This window comes from Canis lupus, chromosome 31 (assembly GCF_003254725.2).
Source record: "Canis lupus dingo isolate Sandy chromosome 31, ASM325472v2, whole genome shotgun sequence".
NCBI lineage: Eukaryota > Metazoa > Chordata > Mammalia > Carnivora > Canidae > Canis > Canis lupus.
Genome location: NC_064273.1, coordinates 385634 through 412150, shown reverse-complemented (window position 1 = coordinate 412150; position 26517 = coordinate 385634). Strand labels below are relative to the sequence as shown.

At 49.2% G+C, this 26517-nt stretch overlaps 1 long non-coding RNA gene across 1 annotated transcript; it reads left to right on the top strand.

Moving 5' to 3' along the window:
* LOC112661814 (uncharacterized) lies at positions 1 to 26311 on the top strand. Its single transcript, XR_003137999.3, has 3 exons — positions 1 to 262; positions 6787 to 6923; positions 24616 to 26311. It is a non-coding gene; the product is annotated as an uncharacterized LOC112661814 (long non-coding RNA).
* The last annotated feature ends 206 nt before the right edge of the window (positions 26312 to 26517 follow it).

Below are 26517 nucleotides of genomic sequence, written 5' to 3'. Positions count from 1 at the left end.
CGGGGGGACGTGGGGCCATGTCCAGGCTGACAAGAGCCCCCCGGCCTCCTGAGGACCTGCTGTGAGGCTTCCAGAGGATGTGAGGCATAGTCCACAGTGACAGGAGACCTGGCGTCCTCAGGACCCGCTGACTATGACTCAGGAACACGTGGGGCCACGTGCACACTCACAGGAGCCCGGCTTCCTCAGGACCCCCTGGAGGACTCTGGAGGTTCCGTTGGGGGCCACGTCCACATCAGAAGGGACTACTCAGAACCACAGGGTAAGTGAAAGGGTAGAATGAATGGTAGGGTCAGGGGAGGGGAGGCAGTTGGTGGTTAGGCTTAGGTTAGATGTTAGGTGTTTGTGATTATGCTTATGGTTACGGATTAGAGGTTAGAGTGAGGGGTAAGGGTAACGGTCAGTTTTTAGGAGTTAGGATGGGGGTTAGGGATTAGGGAAAGGGGTTAAGGTTAGGGTTAGGGACAGGATTTAGAGTTAGGGTTAGGGCTTAGACTCTAGGGATTAGGGCAGGAGGTTAGGAGTTGGGGTTAGGGTTATGGTTAGAGTTAGGGTTGGGCTTAGGTTTGCAGTTAGGGTTAGGGGTTAGGGTGTGAGTTAGGGTTAGGGGTTAGGGTTAGGGGTTAGAGTTAAAGTTAGGGCTAGGTTTAGGGTTAGGGCGAGGGTTAGGGTTAGGATAGGGGTTAGGGCTAGGGTTAGGGTTAGTGTTTGGTTAGGGGTTAGGGTTAGGGTCAGGTCAGGATCAGCGTCAGGGTACGGTTTTGGAAAAGGATAAGAGATAGGGTCAGGGAGTGGGTTAGGGGTTAGTTTTAGGGTACGGGTTAGGGTACAGTTTGGGGTATGAGATAGGGTTAGTATTAGAGGGTATGGGTTAGGGTACAAGTTAAGGTTAGGAATAGGATTTGAGTACATTAAGTTAAGGTTAGGGTTAGAGGTTAGGGTTAGCGTTAGATTTAAGGTAGGGGTCAGGGTTAAGGGTTTAGAATAGGTTTAGGAGTTAGGGTGAGGGTTGGCAGGTAGGTTCAGTGAATGTGTTTCGATCTTGGGGTTTGTGTTTGGTTTTGATTAGTGACAGGTCTTGTTTAAGGGTTAGGTTAACATTAGGCTAGAGTGTAGGGTTAGGGTTGTGTCTGTGTATGGTTAGAGTTTGGTTCTTGGCATGTGCCTGCACTGGGACTCCTAGTATCTTGGGCAGTTTAGTTTTATGCCCTCTATTTAGGTTTTGGATTCAAAGATAGCCTGACTCCACCAAGTCAGTGGCCTCCCCAGAGAATCAAAATCCAGGCTTCTGCTGGGGTAAGAATAGACATGGCAGGCTTCTCCTGAGCTGAGCTAAGGAGGGGATTTGTGGCTCTAAAGAATTTATTTGGATTTTCAGTTGCCTTTCTGATTTTATCTCTTGTGCACACATGTTTCATCAATACTACCAATTATTATTTTAAAGTTTTACTTGAATTCCTGTTTGTATACACAGTATGATATAGTTTCAGGTTTACCACATAATGATTCAACCCTTGGATACAACTCCTGGTACTGGTCACAGGTGCCCTCCACTATCCCCATCCCCTGATTCCCCATCCCCCTCACCTTCCTCTGGTATTTATTAGTTTATTCTCTGTGGTTAAGAGTGTGTTTCTTGGTTTGCTTCTCTCATCCCCACCCCCCCGCCCCTTTGCCAGTTTGTTTGGTTTCTTAAAATTCACATGTGAATGCAATTGTATGGTATTTGGTATCTGTCTTTCTCTGACTGAGTCCATTTAGCATAAGTCCTTTCCACTTCTCCCACATCATTGTAAATGGCTTCATTTCATCCCTTCTGATGACCGAGTGATGTCGCAGTGTGTATATTTACCACATCGTCTCTGCCCATTCATCTGTCGATGGACATCTGGGCTGTATCCACAGTTTGGCTGTTGTTGATAACGCTGCTACAAACACTGGGCTGCGTGTCCCTCTTCGAATCTACTAAACTACTTTTGTATCCTCGGGGTAAATACCTAGCTGTGCAATTTTGGAATCGTAGGGTAGCTCTACTTTTAACTTCTTGAGGACTCTCCACCCTGTTTTCCACAGTGGCTGCACCTGTTCGCATGCCCACCAGGAATGTAAGGGGGCTCCCCCTTCTCCATAGCCTCACCAACATCTGTTGTTTCTTGTGTTGTTAATTTTAGCCATTCTGACAGCTGTCAGGTGACATCTCATTGTGGTTTTGTTTGCATTTCCCTGATGATGAGTGACGCTGAGTGTCTTTCCATGTGTCTGGTGGCCATCTGGATGTCTTGTCCGAGACAAAGTCCTTTCATGTCTTCTGCCCATCTGCAGTTGGATAATTTGTGTTTAGGATGCTGAGGTTTATATTTGCGTTATGTATTTTGGATACTAACTCTTTATCGGATGTGTTGTTTACGAATATCTCCTCTCATTTTGTATGTTGCCTTTGAGCAACATACAAAATGTTGTTTCCTTTACTTTGCGGAAGCTTTTCAATTTGATGAAGTCCCAATAGTCTTTTTGCTTTTGTTTCCCTCGCCTCAGAGGCATATCTAGAAGGAAGATCCAGTGGCCAATGTCAAAGACGTTGCTGCCTATCTTTTCTTCTTTTTATGGTTTCAGGTCTCACATTTAGGTCTTTCATCCATTTTGAATTTATTTTTTATATATATGGTGTAAGAAAGTGGTCCAGTTTCATTCTTCTGTATGTGGCTGCCTGGTTTTCCCAACACCATTTGTTCTTATCCTGGGGTCAGGGTTAGGGTTTGTTGAAGAGACTGTCTTTGTGCCATTGGATATTCCTTCCTGCCTTGTTGTAGATTAATGGATCATAGAGTTACAGGTTTGTATCTTGTTTCGGCTTTCCATTCTGTTCTATTGATCTAAGCATCTCCTGTTGGGAGATTCTTGATTGCTGATTCAATTTCTTTGCTGGTTATCTGTCTGTTCAAGTTTCTTAATTCTTCCTTTTTCATTTTTGCTATGTCATATATTTCTAGGAATTGATCAATTTCTTCCAGGTTCTTGGTTGCTGGCATAGAATTTCTCATAATGTTCTCTTATAATCATTTGTATTTCTCTAGTGTTGGTTGTTATTTCTCTTTTCTCATTTGTGATTTTATTTGGGTCCTTTCTCATCTTTTTATCTTTTTTCTTTTTTAAAGATTTTATTTATATATTCATGAGAGACACAGAGAGGCAGAGGTATAGGCAGAGGGAAAATGAGGCTCCATGCGGGGAGCCTGATGTGGGACTTGATCCCCCAGGACCCTGGGATCATGACCTGAGCCAAAGCAGATGCTCAACCACTGAGGCACACAGGTGCTTTGCTGATTCAATTCCTTTGCTAGTTATGGGTCTGTTCATATTTTCTATTCCTTCCTATTTCAGTTTTGCACGTTTGCACATTTCTAGGGATTTGTCCATTTCTTCCAGGTCTCCCAGTTTGTTAGCATATAATCTTTCATAGTATTCCCTTATAATTGTCTTATTTTTCTGGTGTTGATTGTGATCTCTCTTCTCTCATTTGTGATTTTATTTAGGTCTTTTCTCTTTTCTCGTTGATAAGGCTGCCTAGGGCTTGATCCATTTTATTAATTATTTTGAAGAACCAGCTCTTAGTTCCGTTATTCCATTCTACTGTTTTGTTGTTTCTGTATTGTTTATTTGTGCTCTCATCTTTATTCTTTCCCTTCTTCTGTAGGCTTTAGGCTTTGTTTGCTATTCCTTTTCCAGCTCCTTTAGGTGTAGGGTTAGGCTGTGTATTGGAGATTTCTTGTTTCTTGAGATAGGCCTGTATTGCTATGTACTTCCCTCTTAGGACTGCCTTTGCTACATCCTAGAGGTTTGGAGAAACATGTTTTCATTTTCATTTGTTTTAAATTTCCTCTTTAATTTCCTGGTTGCTCCATTCATTCTCTAGTAGGATGTTCATAAGCTCCACGTATTTTTGGTCTGTCCAAATTTTTTCTTGCTGTTGACTTCGAGTTTCATAGCGTCGTGGTCTGAAAATGTACAGGGTATGATATCAACCTTCTTGTACCTGTTGTACCTGTTGAGGGCTGATTTGTGGCCCATGATATGATCTGTTCTGGAGGATGTCCCATGGGCACTTGAAAGGAATGTGTATTCTGCTTTAGGATGAAATGTTCAGACTATATCTGTTGAGTCCCTGTGGTCCAGTGTGTCAAGGCTATTGTTCCCATGTTGATTTTCTGCATAGATGATCGGTCCATTGCCATAGTTGAATGTTAAAATCCCCTGTCATTGTATTATTATCAGTGAGTTCCTGTACGTTTGTTGTTAATTGGTTTCTATATTTAGGTACTCCCATGTTGGCAGCATAAATATTTAGTTGTTTGATCTTGATAGAGAGTCTTTTTAATTATGAAATAATGCCCTTCATCTCTTCTTACAGTATTTGTTCTTTCTTTTTTGAAATTTAAATATTTTATTTATTTATTCATGAGAGATACACAGAGAAGCAGAGGCAGAAAAATAGGCAGAGGGAGAGGCAGGCTCCCCAAAGGGAGGCCGATGTGGGACTCGATCCTGGGATCTCAGGATCACCCCCTGAGCCAAAGGCAGATGCTCAACCACTGAGCCACCAGGTGTCCCCCAGGGTTTGGTTTCAAATCTAGTTTGTCTGATATAAGTATGGGTCCTCCAGCTATCTTTTGATGTCCATTAGCATGATAGATGATTTTCCATCCCCTGACTTTCAATCTGCTGGTGTCTATAGGTCTAAGTTGAGCATCTTGTAGGCAGCATACAGATGGATCTTGTGTTTTTAATAACTATTTTATTTATGAAAGAGTGAGAGAGAGAGAGGCAGAAAATTAGGCAGAGAGAGAAGCAGGGTCTCCACCAGGAGCCCAATATGGGACTGGATCCCAGACTCCAGGATCACACCCTGAGTCAAAGGCAGAGACTCAACCCCTGAGCCACCCAGGCATCCCAGATCCTGTTTTCAAAGCCACTCTGATACCCTATATCTTTTGATTGGAGCATTTAGTCTATCAGCATTCAGAGTGATTATTGAAAGATATAAACTTAGTGCCTTTGTGTTACTGGTAGAGCTGGTGTTTCTGGTGATGTTCTCTTGTCCTTTCTAGTCTTTGTTGCTTTTGGTCTCTTTTTTTTCCCCACTAGAAGAGTCCCTCTTAAAATTCCTTACTAGACTGGTTTAGTGGTCTTGAACTCCTTTATTTTTTGCCTGTCTGGGAAACTCTTTATCTCTCCTTCTATCCTGAATGACACCCTTGCTGAAGCAAGAATTCATACAAATTGGACTCCAATAAAAAGAAATTTAAAAACATAAAATAAAATTTTCCTATTATGATTGAGGAAAATGGCATTTTATGTTCAGAAATTTTTAATTTCTTCCTAGGGAGATTAAATAAATTTTGATGATTATTCTTAAAAAAACAAAAGAAAGAATTCTTGGCTACATACTTTTCCCATTCAGCATATTGAATATTTCCTTTCACTTCCTTCTGGCTTGCCAAGTTTGTGGACAGATCTGCTGCAAACTGATTCATCCTCCCTTGTAGGTTAAGGACTACCCCCTCCAAGCCCCACCTCCGCTGCTTTCAGGATTCTTTTCTTGTCTGTGTATTTTGTGACTTTGACTCTGATGTGCCTGGGTGATGGTCAGCTTCTGTTGAATTTATTGGGAGTTCTCTGTGCTTTCGATTTCAGTGTCTGTGTCCTTCCTCAGGTTAGAGAAGTTTACATAATTTGTTCAAATAAAACTTCTGCCCCCTTTTCTCTCTCTTCATCTTCTGAGTCTCCTATAATATGAATGCTATTGTTTAATAAGTGGCTGAGTTCCCTCAGTCTGCCTCTGTGGTCCATAACCTTTCTTGTTTTTAAGGCTTCCCCTTGGGACTGCATCTCAGTTATAGCATTTTTAACGTTGGACTGACTAGATTTTAGTTCTTTTATTTCTACAGTAAGGGATTCTCTAGTTTTCTTCTGTGCCCTTTTTCCAGCCCAGATGCTATCTTTATAATCATTGTTTTAAACTGTAGTTAGACATCATATATGTGTATTGATGGACTTCCTGGCTGTGAGTACTACCTCATGTTATTTTATGGAGGTGAATTTCTCCATCTCATTATTTTTTCCAGAAAAGAAAGAAGGAAGAAAAAGAAAAACCAAGAAAAACAATAACAACTGCCCTCCCAAAAAAACACCAGATTCTGTGTTTATTTTGGCCTGCTTGTTAAAAGATTCTAAATCCCAAAATAAGAAACACAATTAAAGTACCATGAAAGTAAACAAAAACAAGAAATATATAAGGTACATACATAAAAATTGAAAGAAAGCAATTAATAAAAAAGAATCAAAGAAAATAAATAAAAATAAAGCACAAAGTACAAAGGAAGCTAGACTCTCCTTTCCTGGCAGAGCTGAAGCTCTGTAGCCTCTGTGGTCCGACCACTTGGTGGCAGCGAGTGGTCTGTGCGGGGTCCAGGGACGGGCCCATGGCCCTGATTGTCAGGTGCACATCTGCCTGGGAGATGCACCTACAGGGTCAGAGGCAGGGTGGGCGTCAGCGCCTCTGGCCTCCAGCGGGTGGCGCTGTGCTGCTCCCTGAGACTGGGCACTGATGGGCTGGATGCGGGTGGGGACGCTGGATCCTCTGGCTCTGGGGCTAAGCATCCCGCCCCCAAGTCTCAGGGGCCTCCACAGAAGAGCCCCCAAGCCCCTGGGTCTCCGCCGCTTCTCTCAGAACCCTGCATTCACTCTGCCTGCGTCCGAGCTTCTTTTGGTTTTGTTTTTTTATCTCAGACTGTTGTGCCCAAGATTGTGAATCCGAGAAACCAACGAGGAGCCAACACTGATGTAAACACATGAGGGTTTATTTACAAGCTGGAGCTTGTGTCCAAGTATACCCCACACAGCGGAGCATGGACTTGGACCCCGAGGTGGGTTCTAGCTGAGTTTTGTGGGCTGGTCTAGGGGACCTCCAGAAGCAGGGGGAGGAATTTCTCAAGTTCTGTTTACATTCTGATATGGGGCTTTCAAGGGCATTGAGCTCTGTTCTCATTCTAATATGGGGCTTTCTGGGACCTTAAGCTGTAAGCTGTTTTTTCCTTTTTTTCCTGTACCTGAAGTAATGTAAAATTTAGCTCTTATTCACAGGGGCCTGGGATGGCAGTACTTGTGCTAACAGTGAACTTAAAGTGGAACGGCCTTAATTTTCTCAGCCTCCACACAGACAAGTGACAGAATTTTAAAACTCCACATTTTAGGGGCTGCCCTGGTGGAGACCTGCACTCTTCCTGCCCTGGAGGGTGTCCTCCCACTCCTGGCCTTTGCTGGCCTGTCCCAGGAACGCGGCCCCATGACGGCACAGGGGTTTGCAGCTTATGCCCACACAGGGCAGACAGCTGGCCCGAGCCCCACTGCTCTCAGCCGGGTTCCTGCTCCTGTGCCTGGGAACAGTTGGCGCCACCGTCCTTGGGACCCCTGGGATCCTGAGCCCACCCTGTCGCTCCAGGGACTGCCCCCAACTTCTCCACCTGAACACCTTAAGGCTGGTGTGTCCCCCACTCTAGCAGACTTCTGAAAGTTCACATTTTGTGCTCTGCTGCATATAATACTGTGCGTAGACCCGTCAGCTGGCTCCCTGCCCTTGTGGGATCCGGGGTTGTGTCTCCCCAAGATCAACTGATTGCTTTTTTTTAAGATTTTATTTTTATGTAATCTCTACAGCCAACATTGGGCTTGAACTTGCTACCCCAAGAACAAGAGTCCCATGTTCTTACGAACCACACCGAGCCAGTCAGGCTCCCTTTGATTGATTGATACATGTTAACTGAAGCAGGGGTGTTGCATGTGTCAGGGCAGAAACTGAGCCCACGCTTCGAGGTGTGGTGGAGTCATTTGGACCTGATCAATGTTAAAGAAACCATAGCTTCCCTGGGAGCCCAGGGAGCAGGGCCCACACAAGTGAAAAGTTGATAATTTCCTTTACTGTAGTAGTTATTTTACTGACTATTTATTTAAAGTGCTATTCAATGGTAAATGTCAATCTAGGATTGGGATACAGTGAGAACGTTCTAGGATTCGGAGGTAACTGAAGCTCCCCATCAAGGACGCAATGTTCCAGTTCGATGCAGAGATAGGCAAGGAAGCAAAGAGTTATGAAACATGGCACTGAGGTGCCTGGCTGGCCTGGTCGGGGGATCTTGATCTCAGGATTGTGAGTTTGAACTCCATGTTGGGTATAGAGAGGACATAAAAATAAAATATTTAACAAATAATAAATGAATGAACAAATAAATCATGACATCAAAGGTAAGTGCTTGCTTATGTCTCACCTGCGACCTATTCTTGATTGCCCCGCTTGCACTACTTGGCCCAGATGACGTCCTCCACAAGGGACAGTCCCGCCCGAGTGGAAGTGGGCATCTTTCATTGTAAGACCTGTGGTTCCCCTCGTTCTGCAGGGAGAGAAGAGCCCTGAAGGCACGAGTTTGGTGGATCAGCATAAACCTAGGCCATGATCATTCCCAAACCCGGTAGCCAGAGCTCAGCCTCCTTTTAGGACCCGATGTCATAACGAAGCCTCTTTGGTCATTGGCTTGGATGCAGGGTGGAGGCTAAACTAGAATTAGGAAGAACAAATAGGAAGAAAACCAGAAGCTGAAAGAGAGGAGGACAGATTTCACCATCCATAGCCTTCACAGGGACCTGGTGTCCTTTCCTAGGAGGGGCCCCCCCTCTGTAGGATGCTTCCTGCCCCTCAGCGCTCCTTGTTGGAAACCAGCAGGCAAATCTCCGTGCCTCCAGCACCTCTGCAGTCATGGTTTATAGCGTCTTCCATGTATCCTATTGGGGACCACAGCGTGGTGTATGTAACCATCCGGCTGCTGTTTGACAACATTGGGGGGATTCCGACTTTTGTTGGTTTTGGGGTGTGTGTGTGTCTATCACATGCAGCTATCAAATGCAGCTATCTGATCCTCTGGCTGCATCACCCAAACACCGAAATGGTTGGCACAACATCATTTCTGGTGCTGGCGCTGGGCAGCTAGCTGCGCTCTCCTGGCCAACCCGGGGCTTGCTCGTGCAGTGACTTTCTGCTGGAGGGTCAGCTGAGCTGGAAGGTCTGGCTCGGCCCCATTCCCATGTCTGGCAGTGGGTCCTGCGGAGCGCCGGCTGCTTCTCTTCTCCCCGATGCCTCTCCAGCAGGGAGCCAGACCTCGAGGCCGCCCTGGGGGAGCTCCTGAGGAGCCAGCTGTCCATGGCGGGGAGCCCTCAGGCTGCCTGTGTGTGGGAGTCGGGGAGGGGACGGGGCTGGGGTTCCTCGTCCCGTGTGCTTCCTGGCCCTCAGGCTGAGCCTCATGCTCTCCCAGCCCCTACTCACTAGGGCGAGGAGTACCCTCCACATGCTGGTGTGAGAGATCCAGCACCACAAGGTGTGCAGGCTGAGTCCACCTGGTGAGGGTGGCCCAGGTGCGTGAGCTGCAAGTGTGGGACCCAGGAAATTTAACAAAAATCCCCTACCCCTGGACAAGCAGAGCAGGACTGATTCCATTTTGTGCTACACCCACCACCTCCCGTATGACACCCACATGACCTGCTTATTGCTTAAGGCGCTGCCCCACCATAGTCAAGCCCCTGGGCACACCCTAATCGGAAATCAGCTCATAACGATGTAACCCCGCTTTGTGCTGGCCAAAACTGCGCACCAATTCTGACCAAAGAAATAGGCCAGGTCAAGTGGATACTATAGGGTAAGGGGTAATTCTATCGGCCACCTGCGTGTGGACCGAAATGACTGTGCAACTTTCTGTGTATCCCATGGGCCACTGGCCCCTATAAAGCTGCTACACCTTAGTCTCGGGGTCCAAGTCCCTGCTCCGCTGTGTTGGGTGCACTTGGACCCAAGCCCGAGCTTGTAAATAAACCCTCGTGTGTTTGCATCGGTGTTGGCTCCTCGATGGTTTATCGGATTCACAATCTTGGGCACAACACAAGGGCCTGCTGTCCTGACATCCACTCTAGGGTCACGCTGACTGCCCTGCAAGCACTCTGTGCCCCAGGCACCCAGGCACGGGGATGCGGGGAGGGGAGGAAGTGCCCCGGAACCCAGCCAGCCCCGGCCCCCTGGACAGAGGGAGCACAGACCTCCCAGGTTGCTTTGCACAGACCCTGGTGACCTGAAGCTCCCTGGCTGTCACTCTGTCCCAGCCCCTCCTGGCCCGCGGGGCACAGGCTGAGTCCCAGTAAAGTCTGTGGGGTCCTGACCCTGGTGTCTGGCCACCCCTGGAAAGCACGTGGGGATGTCAGCTGTGTGTGCCTGGCAGCGCCCCTGCAGGGGCTGGTTGGGGCCTGGGTGGTGCCCCCTTCTCCTCTCTGGGGGTCTCTCCAGGCCCCGTGCACAGAGTTCTGGGAGACACAGAAACGGGCTGGCTGTGCATTTTCGCACCACAACACTTTATTGACTTTCTACAGCAAAGGGGCTCAGAGCCGAGGGTGCGTGCCTTCCCCTGGGGAGGGAGACCTTTCTGTTCTTTTGGGGAGGGCAATAATCACACGGGGTGGGGGGGTGCTGGAGTCCCCCTCCTGGGAGCATGTGTGGACTCCGAGTGGGGGCAAGTGTCCTGAGGTTTCAGCCTGAGAGACGGTTCTGAGGACAGCAGAGCTGACCTGGACCTGCAGCTCATGGGCTCCTGCGCTGGGTCCCCGCAGGGCAACTGGACCCCGGCCTCGGGCCCCCTGGGGTCCCAGTACCTGGAGGAGTCTGCCTCCTGGTGTGGGTGCGGGTAGGGCCCACCGGCCTACCCCAGCTCTCCCCACCCTGGGGTGTCCTGGGATCCCCAGGGCTGCCCTAGGTCAGTGACCTGGATCTGTGGGGCATGCCCAGGGCCCAGGAGGCCACATCCAGCTGTGAGAGGGCTCGCTCAGCCCGGGGCCAGAATCTAGGCCTGGCCAGGGCCATGGGGGGCTGGATCCCATTAGTCTTTGTGTTGGGCCTTGGGGGGGGCCAAATCACCCCAGCCCCCACATAGCCCGGGGCCAGGCCAGCCCAGGTCCCTCTGGGTTAGGGGCTGGTGTCCTGTGCAGGGTGTGCTGCCCTCCAGGAGGGACAGTGGAAGAGGCAGGGCACAGTGCATCCTCTGCTCCACCCACCTGCACCCACCCTTTCGGGGGCTCCCTGCCTTCCCTCCTCCCTGCAACCCCTGGGTACTCTTTGGGACACCCGGGCTTCTGATGGGAGCAGGCTGTCCAGAGAACCCTGGGGAGGCTGAGCATGTCCCACAGGGGGCAGCTGCCCTGGGTCCTTGTTGGGGGTTGATGGTGTGGGGATGGATGGTGTGGGGGCAGGGGTATGATGGTGCTGGAGTGTGGGGGATGGTGTAGGGGGGATGGTGTTGGGGTGTAGTGTGGGTGGGGATTGTGTGGGGCTGTGTGGGTGTGAGGGGGATGGTGTAGGGGGGATGGCATGGGGGATGATGATGTAGGGGTATGGTGTGAGGGTGGGGAATGAGGGGGATGGCGTGGGGGGCCTGTGGACACAGGGCATCCCCTTTCTCTAAGATGCACACGGAGACATCTACAGATAAAGGTGACCCCAGTCTGTGGTTTGCTGTGACACCTGTCCCTGGGACCCCGTGTGGTCAGTGCAGGGCCCTGGCTGGACCGGGGGCATTCTCTGGGGGTCATCATACTATGTATGTTTACAAATTGCAAATTGTCTCAAATAAAATGCATAGAATTTAGAAATATATAAAGGACCGAGGGTGGGTGTCACCGTGACCCGTCCGACCCTCATTGGATCAATGTGTGTCCTGCTCCAGCCATGGCCATGCTGCCTGGCCCCCAGGTCCCCTTAATGCCCCCCACGGTCCCCCCCCCAGCACCCTGCTTCTCAGGGGGCCATCCCTCACCCCTTTGGGGTTCAGCTCACATGGCAACACCTGGAGGCCCCATCCTAGTGGCCTCCTCATCCCCGAGACCCCAGGGGTGGGGGCACAGGGGTCATCCCCAGCACCCTACCATGCAGCTGTGTGTTTTTGGCTGCTGTTGCTCCCCCCGGCCTCAGAAGCCCCGTGTTCCCTACCCAGAAGCCCCCGGGCCTCCCCCAGGGCCCCGAACGCCCCTGGCCCAGCTGCCTCACCCAACCCCGTAGCAGTCCCAAAACATGGTGTGGGTGCTGAACGTCCTGTTGACGTCTAGGTCTACCTGCTTGATGTCCCTGGAGGAGACCAGGGCCTCCTCCTTCATTTCCACTGGGAATCCTGGGGAGGAGGAGCCGGGGTTAGGGACACAGGCCCCGACCTGTCACCAGCTGCCGTCCTGGGCAGGGAGCCCTGGGGCCACCATGGGAATGTGTCCTGCCGAAACCTCCTTCCTTCCCCTGGGAGGCCGGGGACGGCGGGAGTGTCCACTGTGCCCATGGGACCTGTGTGAGGGCTTGTGCCCAGCTGTTGTGGGCGGGGAGGTGACTGAGGGTCAGCCTGGGTGGGAGGGGACAGGGGGTCAGCCCAGGTGGGGAGGGGACATGGGGGTGTTGTGCCCAAGATTGCAAATCCTAGAAACCACTAAGGAGCCGACACCGATGCAAACACACGAGGGTTGATTTACAAACTCGAGCTTGTGTCCAAGTATACCCCATACAGCAGAGCAGGGACTTGGACCCCAAGGTGGGTTTTAGCTTAGTTTTAACGGCTGGTCTCGGGGACCTCCAGAAGGGCTGGAGCAATTCCTCAAGTTCTGTTTACATTTTGATATGGGGCCTTCAAGGGCATTGAGCTCTCTTCTCATTCTAATAGGGGCTTCCAGCCCTTGGCTTGGGCTCAGTTTTTATTCTATTGTGGGGCTTTCTAGGACATTCAGCTGTAAACTTTTGTTTTTTTCCTGTAACTGAAGTAATGTAAATTTCAGGTCTTCTTCACAGGGGCCTGGGATGGCTGGGCGTGTGCTAACGCTGAACTTAAGGTGGAATGGCCTTCACATTATATGTTCTCATTCATTTGGGGAATATAAATAATAGTGAAAGGGAATATAAGGGAAGGGGGAAGAAATGTGTGGGAAATATCAGAAAGGGAGACAGAACGTAAAGACTGCTAACTCTGGGAAACGAACTAGGGGTGGTAGAAGGGGAGGAGGGCGGGGGGTGGGAGTGAATGGGTGACGGGCACTGGGGGTTATTCTGTATGTTAGTAAATTGAACACCAATAAAAAATAAATTAAAAAAAAAGTGGAATGGCCTTAATTTTCTCGGCCTCCAGGCGTCCCATTCCATCCTATCTAGCTCCTTCCCCTTTCCCTGGAGCTCCTAAGAGAGCAATTGCAAATGATCTCTGGTGGCAGTGTGTGTTGGGGGACAGGACCAGGGATTTGGGATCAGGAAGACCTGGAGCGCGGGCGTCCCGGCTGTGCAGCGGGATTCGATGCTGCAGACTCTTATTCCTTAAAGCTATCTTGACAACTGACTTTGTACATAGAAAAGCTCTCCTGTGTCTTTAAATGATGAAGAGCGAGTCAAAGCGTTTTGTCTCTGCCCATCTGATTGCTCAGATTCCAATCTGAGACGTATTTCCTGTTAATAAGGGTAATTTACTATCTTTAGTACTATGGTTAAAATATTCTGACACAAGTAATTCAGAGGGATGAGGGTTTCTCATCTCTTTCTTCACAGCTCAGTCAGTCATCAGGAAATGCATCTGTATGGATTTGGAATTAATTGAGAGACATTATTACCAATAGTCCTATTATTATGTTAAGGATTCTTCCCTGAGATTCTTCCCCTATTTTAACTGACACTGAAACACTGTGAACTCTTTGGAAGACAAATGTCAAGGAAATAAATGTTATGCATTGCTAATTTTAAATGCACTTGCAATATGGTGTCTATTATAATAGAAGTATTTTTATCTGATTTTTGCTATTTATGATCCTTTCTTGCTTTTCAGGTTGAGGAGGCATTATACGTGTTCATAAGTGTTTTTCTTTCCTTCTGATATAAAATTCTTACTTTCTTCCCATCGAAGGAACTCTTTAAGAATAAGGCAAAAATTCATTAAACTATTCTTAAAATGTCTTCACACTTGGAGCCTGATTCATTTAAGTCAATTTTCAAAATAAATCTTATTTCTTAGAACAAAAGCAAAGATTTATAGGGAAATTGAGGAGATAGTACAGAGAATTCTCATGCCCTCACACTCAATTTCTCCAATTATTGATATCTTATATTAGTACGGTACAAATATTAGCTAATGAATCAATATTAAAATATTCGCATTAACCAAAGACCATACTTGATTCAGATTTCCTTAGTTTTTGCTAAGTTACCATCCCTCATATCACATTCCATTTGTCCTCATGTTTTCTTAGGCTCCTCTGGATTGTGACAGTTTTTCAGCCTTTCCTTGTTGTTGTTGAACTGGAACACTTTGAGAAGTAGAGTATTTTGTACAGTTTCCCTCAGTTGGGACATGTCTGTTGTTTATCTCATGATTGAACTATGATTGTGGATTATATACAGAGATATACTGCCATTTTCATTATATCATATAAAGGATAGATACTATCAGCATGATTTATCAGTCTTGGTATTGATCTGATCATCTTGCTGAGGTAGTGTTTGTCAGCTTTCTCCATAGTAAAGTGATTCTTTATTATTAATTATTATTATTATTATTTTATTATTTTAAATGTTTCATAATATATTTTGTAGAAGTAAGTTACTATGTGTATTGCATACATAAGACTGGGAAGCTATGCTCATCAACTTGAGGGTGGAATGTCTGCACTAATTGTTTGAAATTCTTCTACATGGGAGATTTCTCTTCCTTCTGGGTTTGTTTGTTTCTTTTTCAAAGATGTTATTTACTTATTTGAGAGAGAGAGGAGAGAAAAAGCATGAGTGAGAGGGGCAGAGGGAGAGGGAGAAGCAGGTTCCCTGCTGAACAGGGAGCCTGCCTTGGGACCTGGATCATGATCTGAGCCTAAGGCAGAAGCTTAACTGACCGAGCCACCCAGGTGCCACTCTTTCTTTCTATTACAATTTTTAATATTAGTATAGATTCATGAATATTTATTTTATGCTTTGGGTTATAATCCAGCAGTACTTATTTTGTTGCTTATATTGTCTCTGCTCTGGCTCTTTTAGTTGATACCTGTGTCCCTTTAACATATTTCCACCAGTATGGAGTCTTTTGTCTGTTCATACCTTTTTAAAAGACAAACTTTATGTAAATCTCATTTTTGATTGGCACATTGTTTCTGTCCCCATCCCTATCTTTGCCTCCTTCCCTCTCTCTTCACTGTTTCATATCTTTATTTATTATGATCTGAAAATAGGAAAGGACATAGGATTTCAAATTTTGCTATTTTAAGGTAAATCAATTCTCCTTGGTGCCTAGCCAGTGGTTCTCACATGTTAGTGTGCAAAAGAATAACCTGGAGAGTTTGTTAATATGGCCAGCCAACATTTTAATTTTTTTTAAGTTAAAGGAAGGGGCAGTTTAGGATTCTGTATGTTAACCGGTATGCTCAGAAAATAATAATGGAATTCTTTGAGGGCTTTGCTTTGAAAAGCAGTGAGCATGAGGGCAGATGGCTGTTCTGATACACATATTTATTATTTCTAGTGGATTGGACCCATATACCCACCGCTTGTGATAAAAAGGGATATAGATTTGGGGATTTTCTATCGCCATAGAAAGAACCCTAAAATACTCAGGATCTATGCTCAGAGTTAGTTTTATATTTTAGTATTTGAGTATATATATAAGATCCCCCATCTTTTTGTGCTCAGTATAGTGTTTAGGACCCCACATCAGCATTTCAGGTCTGAGAGGGAACTGAGGGATCATCAGCGCTGGTCCTCTCTTCTGAGGCACAGGAAAGAAACTGAGAGTTCCGGAGGATTGGATTGTCCAAGTTCACATGCTTATTGGTGGTGGAGCTAGGTCTGAAAAAGGTCTTCCTAGAGATTGTTCCATCAAGACAGACACCATTGAACGTAACTAGTTTAGATAGGTTTTTGTGAAATAGACAATTTTGGGTTACTCTTTCTGCTTTTATACTTTCATATAAAAGTATGAGTGTGTGGGACCCAGGAAATTTAACAAAAATCCCCTACCCCTGGACAAGCAAAGCAAGACTGATTCCATTTTGTGCTACACCTGCCACCTCCTGTATGACCCCCACATGACCTGCTTATTGCTTAAGGTGCTGCCCCACCATAGTCAAGCTGCTGGGCACACCCTAATCGGAAATCGGCTCATAACAATGTAACCCTGCCTTGTGCCCACCAAAACTGCGCGCTGATTCTGACCAAAGTAATAGGCCAGCTCAAGTGGATACTATAGAGTAAGATGTAATTCAATCAGCCACCTGCGTGTGGACCGAAATGACTGTGCAACTTTCTGTGTATCCCATGGGCCACTGGCCCCTATAAAGCTGCTACGTCTCTTATCTCGGGGTCCAAGTCCCTGCTCCGCTGTGTCCGGTACACTTGACCCAAGTTCGAGCTTGTAAATGAACCCTTGCGTGTTTGCATCAGTGTCGGCTCCTTGGTGGTTTCTCGGATTCTCAATCTTGGGCATAATAAAACTCTACCTCTTCGCTGATGACATGATACTCAACATGGAAAACCCAAAAGCCTCCACCCCAAGATTGTTAGAACTCATACAGCAATTTGGCAGCGTGGCAGGATACAAAATCAATGCCCAGAAGTCAGTGGCATTTCTATACACTGAGACTGAAGAAAGAGAAATTAAGGACAATCCCATTTACAATTGCACCCAAAAGCATAAGATACCTAGGAATAAGCCTAACTAAAGAGGTAAAGGATCTATACCCTAAAAACTATAGAACACTTCTGAAAGAAATTGAGGAAGACACAAAAAGATGGAAAAATATTCAATGCTCGTGGATTGGCAGAATTAATATTGTGAAAATGTCAATGTTACCCAGGGCAATGTACATGTTTAATGCAATCCCTATCAAAATACCATGGACTTTCTTCAGAGAGTTAGAACAAATTATTTTAAGATTTGTGTGGAATCAGAAAAGACCCCGAATAGCCAGGGGAATTTAAAAATAGAAAACCATAGCTGGGGCCTCACAAAGCCAGATTTCAGGTTGTACTACAAAGCTGTGGTCATCAAGACAGTGTGGTACTGACACAAAAACAGACACATAGATCAATGGAACAGAATAGAGAACCCAGAAGTGGACCCTGAACTTTATGGTCAACTAATATTCGATAAAGGAGGAAAGACTATCCACTGGAAGAAAGACAGCCTCTTCAATAAATGGTGCTGGAAAAATTGGACATCCACATGCAGAAGAATGACACTAGACCACTCTCTTGCACCATACACAAAGATACACTCAAAATGGATGAAAGATCTAAATGTGAGACAAGAGTCCATCAAAATCTTAGAGGAGAACACAGGAAACACCCTTTTTGAACTCAGCCACAGTAACTTCTTGCAAGATACATCCACGAAGGCAAAAGAAACAAAAGCAAAAATGAACTATTGGGACTTCATCCAGATAAGAATCTTTTGCACAGCAAAGGATGCAGTCAACAAAAGTAAAAGACAACCTACAGAATGGAAGAAGATATTTGCAAATGACGTATCAGATAAAGGGCTAGTTTCCCAGATCTGTAAAGAACTTATTAAACTCAACACCAAAGAAACAAACAATCCAATCATGAAATGGGCAAAAGACATGAACAGAAATCTCACAGAGGAAGACATAGACATGGCCAACACGCACATGAGAAAATGCTCTGCATCACTTGCCATCAGGGAAATACAAATCCAAACCACAATGAGATACCACCTCACACCAGTGAGAATGGGGAAAATTAACAAGGCAGGAAACCACAAATGTTGGAGAGGATGCGGAGAAAAGGGAACCCTCCTGCACTGTTGGTGGGAATGTGAACTGGTGCAGCCACTCTGGAAAACTGTGTGGAGGTTCCTCAAAGAGTTAAAAATAGACCTGCCCTATGACCCAGCAATTGCACTGCTGGGGATTTATCCCAAAGATACAGATGCAATGAAACGTTGAGACACCTACACCCCAATGTTTATAGCAGCAATATCCACAATAGCCAAACTGTGGAAAAAGCCTTGGTGTCCATCGAAAGATGAATGGATAAAGAAGATGTGGTATATGTATACAATGGAATATTACTCAGTCATTAGAAATGACAAATACCCACCATTTGCTTCAATGTGGATGGAACTGGAGGGTATTATGCTGAGTGAAATGAGTCAATTGGAGAAGGACAAACATTATATGTTCTCATTCATTTGGGGAATATAAATAATAGTGAAAGGGAATAAAAGGGAAGGGAGAAGAAATGGGTAGGAAATATCAGAAAGTGAGACAGAACATGAGAGACTCCTAACACTGGGAAACAAACTAGGGGTGGTGGAAGGGCAGGAGGGCGGGGTGGGGGTGAATGGGTGATGGGCACTCAGGGGGTCACTTGATGGGATGAGCACTGGGTGTTATTCTGTATGTTGGCAAATTGAAAACCAAAAAGTAAATTTATTATTAAAAAAAAAAAACCTTCATCTGCAGGGAGTGTGGAACTGGGAGGGACCGCATGTGAGCTCAACTCGCAGAAGGATGTTCCCCAAGGAGACAGCTTTCAACTACGTTCTCAGGTATGGAAGTTAGTATGTAGCTCCAATCTACGGGATGAAGGAATTCCTCAGAAGTCGCTGGACTGAGCTAAGAGACACTTGCCTCTCACAAAACTTGTGTCCCACATTGAATGAAATCCTGTGGAAGAGAGCCCGTACAGGCAGTCAGGATGGGGGAGCCACTGGCCAAAAGCTCAACTCTCAGAAGTGTGTATATCTTGTATATCTTGGAGGCTGATGTCTGCTAGAAACTCATTTACAGGAGTTAGAAACTAGCACCACTCTAATTGATCAAAGCCATTGGCAATTGTTGCATTGAATGCAGATACACGTGAGTACAGGCCTGACACTTCCACATGCTTTTCACACAACCTCTTCCAGCATGTTACATAAGGATGTGAGGACCTATGTCTACAGACAGTCAGGATGCGAGAGGGTCCTGCTCTGAGCTCAGCTCTCACGAGGAGGCATGCCAAAAGCCAGCTTTCAACTAGCTGCATTCTTATGGCAGTGAGAACCTAGCAGCATTCTACGTCAGGAGGTTCCATGAATACCTCTCTATTGCACCTGGAGACACCTTCCAAGCCTGCGTTTTTCCACTTGCATCCCACGAGCCTCTGACAAACATCTCTGGTGAGGATGTTCGAAACTCAATCTGCAGGCAGTGTGGAACTGTGAAGGACTGGGTGTGAGCTCAACTCTCAGAAGCAAGTTCCCTTTGGACACTGTGTTCAACGAACTTCTCATGTATGGAACTTAATATGTAGCACCAATTATGAGAGGAATTCCTCGGAAATTGCTGGATTGAGCTTAGAGACAGTAGTCTTGAGGGTCTGCACCTTCCACTTACCTCTCACACTACTTCTGTCACGCTTCGAAGCTAGGCCTGTTAGAAGCAAAGACATGCATTCAGGATGTGGAAGGTACAGGCTAGAAGCTCAACTCTCAGAAGTGTGTTTGCCTTGGGGGCAGGTGACTGCTCGCCACTCATTTATGGGAGTTAGAACCTAGCTACACTCTAATTGAACAAGGCTGTTGGAAATCGCTGTATTGGACTCAGATACACGTGATTACAGTCCTGACACTTCTACATACTTTTCACACAACCTCTTCCAGCACCTCGCTTAAGAATGATAGGAACTATGTCTACAGGCAGTCAGGATGTGGGAGGGTCCTGCCCTGAGCTCAGCTCTCACAAGGAAGCATCCCTAGAAGCCAGCTTTCAACTAGCTGCGTTTTTATGACTGTGGTGTCCTTCTAACCTAACCTATACTTGGTCACTCCAGTCCCCAACTGGGCCTCAGCTGGACCTGGTGCCTCTGGTACTTAGCTTGGCCTTACCTGGACCGGGTGACTGTGTTCCCACCTGGGCCTCAACTGGTCTTATGACATTTGTCCCCACCTGGGCCTCACCCAGACCAGGTGACTCTGTTCCACCTGGGCCTCACCTGGACCTGGTGAATCTGGTCCCCTCCTGGGTATCACCTGGATCTGGTGACTCTGGTCCTCACGTGTGCCTCACCTGGACCTGGTGACTCTTGTACCCACCTGGGCATCATCAGGATATGGTTACTCTGTTTCCCAAGTGAGACTCTGGAACATTTAACTTTGGTCCTCACCTGGGCCTCACCTGGACCTGGTGACTCTGGTTCCCACATGCACCTCACCTGGACCTGGTGTCTCTGCTGTTCTTCTAGCCTCACCTGTACCTGGTGACTCCAGTCCCCCCCACCCCGGGCCTCACCTGGATTTGGTGACTCTGGTCCTCAGCTTGGTTTCACCTGGACCTGGTGACTGTGGTCCCCACCTTGGCCTCACCTGAACCTGCTGACTCTGGTTCCCACCTGGGCCTCACCTGTACCTGGTGATCTGGTTCTCACATGGACCACACCTAGACCTGGTCACTGTGTTGTCCTTCTAGACTCACCTTTCACCGGTAACTCTGGTCTCCACCTGGGCCTCACCTGGACCTGGTGAATCTGATCCCCACTTGGTCCTCAAGTGGACCTGGTGACTCTGGTCCCGAGGTGGGTATCATTGGGACATGGTTATTGTGTTCCCCACCTGGGCCTCCCCTGGACCTGGTGATTCTGGTCTGCACCTGAGACTCACCTGGATCTGGTGACTGTGGTCCCCACCTGGGCCTCACATGGACCTGGTGACTCTGATCCCCATCTGGGCCTCACCTGGCCCTGTTGACTCTGGTCCTCAACTGGGCATAATTGGGACCTGGTTACTGTGTTCCACAACTGGGCTTCACCTGAACCAGATGACTCTGGTCCCCCTCTGGGTCTCACCCTGACCTGGTGGCTGTGAACCCCACTTTGGTCTGATTTGGACCTGCTGACTCTGGTTGCCACCTGTGCCTCACCTCGAACTGTTGACTCTGGTTCTTTCAAGGGCCTCCCCTGTACCTGGTGATTCTGGTCCCCACCTGGGCCTCACCTGGACAGTGGTGACTGTTGTCACCACCTGAGACTCACCTGGACCTGGTTACTGTGTTCCACACCTGGGCCTCACGTAGACCTGGTGACCATGGTCCCCAGCCGGCCTCACACGGACCTGTTGCCTCTGGTCCCCACCTGGGCCTCACATGTACCTGGTAACTCTGGTCCTCACCTGGGCCTCACCTGGACCTGGTGAATCTGGTCCCCTCCTGGGTATCACCTGGATCTGGTGACTCTGGTCCTCACGTGTGCCTCACCTGGACCTGGTGACTCTTGTACCCACCTGGGCATCATCAGGATATGGTTACTCTGTTTCCCAAGTGAGACTCTGGAACATTTAACTTTGGTCCTCACCTGGGCCTCACCTGGACCTGGTGACTCTGGTTCCCACATGCACCTCACCTGGACCTGGTGTCTCTGCTGTTCTTCTAGCCTCACCTGTACCTGGTGACTCCAGTCCCCCCCACCCCGGGCCTCACCTGGATTTGGTGACTCTGGTCCTCAGCTTGGTTTCACCTGGACCTGGTGACTGTGGTCCCCACCTTGGCCTCACCTGAACCTGCTGACTCTGGTTCCCACCTGGGCCTCACCTGTACCTGGTGATCTGGTTCTCACATGGACCACACCTAGACCTGGTCACTGTGTTGTCCTTCTAGACTCACCTTTCACCGGTAACTCTGGTCTCCACCTGGGCCTCACCTGGACCTGGTGAATCTGATCCCCACTTGGTCCTCAAGTGGACCTGGTGACTCTGGTCCCGAGGTGGGTATCATTGGGACATGGTTATTGTGTTCCCCACCTGGGCCTCCCCTGGACCTGGTGATTCTGGTCTGCACCTGAGACTCACCTGGATCTGGTGACTGTGGTCCCCACCTGGGCCTCACATGGACCTGGTGACTCTGATCCCCATCTGGGCCTCACCTGGCCCTGTTGACTCTGGTCCTCAACTGGGCATAATTGGGACCTGGTTACTGTGTTCCACAACTGGGCTTCACCTGAACCAGGTGACTCTGGTCCCCCTCTGGGTCTCACCCTGACCTGGTGGCTGTGAACCCCACTTTGGTCTGATTTGGACCTGCTGACTCTGGTTGCCACCTGTGCCTCACCTCGAACTGTTGACTCTGGTTCTTTCAAGGGCCTCCCCTGTACCTGGTGATTCTGGTCCCCACCTGGGCCTCACCTGGACAGTGGTGACTGTTGTCACCACCTGAGACTCACCTGGACCTGGTTACTGTGTTCCACACCTGGGCCTCACGTAGACCTGGTGACCATGGTCCCCAGCCGGCCTCACACGGACCTGTTGCCTCTGGTCCCCACCTGGGCCTCACATGTACCTGGTAACTCTGGTCCTCACCTGGGCCTCACCTGGATCTGGTGACTCTGGTCCCCACCTGGGCCTCACCTGGATCTGGTGACTCTGGTCCCCACTGGACCTCTCTTGTACCTGGTGACTCTCTTTCCAACATGGACCTCACCTGGATCTGGTGACTCTGGTCCTCAGTTTGGCCTCACCTGGACCTGGTGACTCTCGTCCACACTTTCACCTAACTCAGACCTGGTGAATCTCGTCCCCACCTAGGCCTCACCCAGACCTGGTGACTCTTGTCCCCAGCTATGCCTCAACTCAACCTGATGAATCTGGTCCTCACGTGGGCCTCACATGGACCTGGGACTCAGCTGGATATAGTGGCTCTGGTTCCCACATGGGGCTCACCTGATACTGGTGACTGTGGTCTCCTTCTATGCCTCACTGGGACCTGGTGATTCTGATCCCCATCTGGGCCTTGCATGGCCTTAGTGACTCTGGTCCTCACCTAGGCATCATTGGGACCTGGATCCTCTATTCCACACCTGGGCCTCACTTTGACCGGGGACCTCTGGTCCCACTCTGGGCCTCACCCTTAACTGGTTACTCTGGTCCCCCCTGGGCATCACCTGGCCTGGGACTCTGGTCCCCCTCTGGGACTCACCCTTACCTGGTGACTCTGGTCCCCACTTGGGCTTCACTTGGACCTGGTAAATCTGGTCCTTACCTGGTCCTCACCTGGACCTGGTGACTCTGGTCATCACCTGGGTCTCACCTGGACTCTTGTTGCCACCTGAGCCTCACCTGGACCTTGTGACCGTGGTCCCCACCTGGGCCTCACCTGGATCTGGTGGCTCTGGTTCCCATATGGGGCTCCCCGGACCTGGTTCCTGTGGTCTCTTTCTTGGCCTCACCTGGAACTCATGACTCTGATCCATATTTGGGCCTCACCTGGACCTGGTGACTCTGGTCCTTACCTGGGCATCATTGGGACCTGGTTACTCTCTTCTCTACCTGGGCCTCACCTGGACCTGGTGACTCTGGTCTCCCTCTGGACCTCACCCTGACCTGGTGACTGTGGTCCCACCTGGGCCTCACCTGGACCAGGTGACTGGTTCCCACAGGGACCTCACCTGGACCTGGTGAATCTCTTCCTCACATGGGCAACATGGGACCTGGTTACTCAGTTCCACATAGGGACCTCACCTGGATCTAGTGACTCTGGTCCCCCTCTGGGCCTTACCCTGACGTGGTGACTCTGGTCCCCACCTGGATGTCACCTGGACTGGGTGACTCTGGTCCTCCTCTGCGCCTCATCCGGAGCTGGGGACTCTGGGCCTCAACTGGGCCTCAACTGGACCTGGTGAATCTGCTCCTCACTTGGGCCTCGTCTGGACCTTGTGACTCTGGTCCCCCCGGGCATCATTGGGACATGGTTACTCTGTTCCCCACCTGGGACTCACCTGGACCTGATAACTTTGATCCACACTTTGGCCTCACCTGGCCCTGATGATTCTGGGCCCCATCTGGGCCTCAATATGGACCTGGTGACTGTGGTCCCCACATGGGTCTCACCTGGACCTGGTGACTCTGGTCCTCACTTTGGCCTCTTCTGTACCTGGAACTGGTACTCTGATCCTCAGCATGGCCTCACCTGACCTGGTGACTGTGGTTCCCATCGGGACCTCACCTGGACCTCATGTCTCTGGTCCCCACCTGGGCCTCACCTGGACCTGGTGAGTGTGGTTGCCACCTGTGCCTCACCTGGACCTGGTGATTCTGGTCCCCACCAGAGCCTCACCCATACCTGGTGACTTAGGTCCCCACGTGGGCCTCACTTGGACCTGGTGAATCTGGTCCTTACCTGGTCCTCACCTGGACCTGGTGACTCTGGTCCCCACCTGGACCTGGTGACTGTGGTCCTCACCTGGGCCTCACCTGGACCTGATGACTCTGATCCCCACCTGGGCCTCACCTGAGTCTTACCGGGACCTGGAGACTCTGGTCCTCAGCTTGGCCTCACCTGGATCTGGTAAATGGTCCCCACCTTGGCCTCACCTGGACCTGGTGTCTCTGGTACCTATCTAGGCATCATCAGGACAGGGTTTCTCTGCTCCCCATCTGGGACACACCTGGATCTGTTAACTTTGGTCCTCACCTGGCCTCATCTGTACCTGGTGACACTTTCCCACATGGACCTCACCTGGACCTTGTGTCTCTTGTTTCCTTCTAGGCTCATCTGTACCTGGTGACTCCAGTCCCCACCTGGGCCTCACCTGGAACTGGTGACTCTGGTCCTCTGCTTGGCCTTACCTGGACCTGGTGACTGTGCTCCCCACCTGTGCCTCACCTGGATCTGGTGACTGTGTTCCCCACCTGGGCCTCACCCAGACCTGGTGAATCTGTTTCCCACCTGGGCTCACCTGGACCTGGTGACTCTGGTCCCATCCTGAGCCTCATCTGGATCTGGTTTCTGTTGGCCCCACATGAGCCTCACCTGGATATGGTGGCTCTAGTTCCCACATCAGGTTCACCTGGACATGGTGACTGTGGTCCCCTTCTTAGCCTCACCTGAACCTGGTGACTCTGATCACCATCTGGGCCATACCTTGACTTGGTCGCTCTGGTCCTCACCTGGGTGTCATTGGGACCTGGTTAATCTGTTCCACACCTGGGCCTCACCTGGACCAGGGGATTCTGGTCCCCTCCTGGGCCTCACCTGGACCAGGTGACTCTGGTTTGCAAATGGACCTCACCTGGAGCTGGTACCTGTGGTGTCCTTCTGGCCTCACCTGGACATGGTGACTCTCATCCCCATCTGGGCCTCACCTGGCCCTGGTGACACTGGTCCTCAGCTTGGCCTCACTTGGACCTGCTGAGTGTGGTTGCCACCTGGGTCTCACCCGGACCTGGCAACTCTGGTCCCCACCGGGGCCTCACCCGGACCTGGTGAATGTGGTCCTTACCTGTTCCTTACCCAGACCTGGTGACTCTGGTCACCACCTGGGCCTCACCTGGTCTTGGTGAATCTGGTCCCCACCTGGGCTTCACCTGGACCTGGTGACTGTGGTCCCCACCTGGGCCGCAAATGGACCTGGTGGCTCTCGTTCCCACATGGGGCTCACCTGGACCTGGGTCCTGTGGTCTCCTTCTAGGCCTCACCTGGACCTGGTGACTCTGATCCTCATCTGGGCCTCACCTGTACCTGGTGACTCTGGTCCCCTCTTGTGCCTCAGCTGGACCTGTTGACTCTGGTCCTCAGTTTTGCCTCACCTGGACCTGGAGACTGTGTCCCCACCTGGGCCTCACCCAGACCTTGTGACTTTGGTCCCCACCTGGGCCTTACCTGGAGTTGGTGAATCTGGTCCCCACCTGGGATTCACCTGGACCTGGTGAATCTGGTTGCCACCTGGGCCTCACATGGACCTGGTGCCTCTGGGCTCCACCTTGGCCTCAACCTGGACCTGGTTTTTTGGTCCCCACCTGAGCCTCATCTGGTCCTGGTGGCTCTGGGTCCCACATGGGGTTCACCTGTACCTGCTGACTGTGGTCCTCATGTGGTCCTCACCCAGACCTGGTGACTGGTATGTGAGGAGTCTGCTCCAGATCCCCCCTCTCCCTCCATCCCTCCCCACTGTACCCTCTCTCAAGTAAATCTTCTGAAAATTCACATGAAGACATGTGAGCATCTTTATCCCCTCTTCAGAGGTGCCTTCATATGTGTAATGACCATTTTAATGCCTTTCATGGACCCACTGTGAGTCCCATCAGAAACCCCTTTTCTTTGATATTATTGAAGTACAGTCAACACACAATGTTACAGTAGTTTCAGGGCTACCACCTACTGATTTGACAATTCTGTGCATACTCAGATCTCCCCACGAGAAGTGTCATCACCATCTGTCCCCATACAAATTTGTCACAATAGTACTGACTCTATTGCCTAGGCTGTACTTTCTAATATCTGTGAATTATTTATTTGAGAACCAGATACTTATAGCTCTTAATATGCTTCATCTATTTTGCCCATCTCCCACCTCCATCCCCTCTGGCTATCAGTCACCATGATCCATCACATTAACAAGATAAAGGACATGGGGCAGCCCAGGGGGCTCAGCGGTTTAGCGCTTGCCTT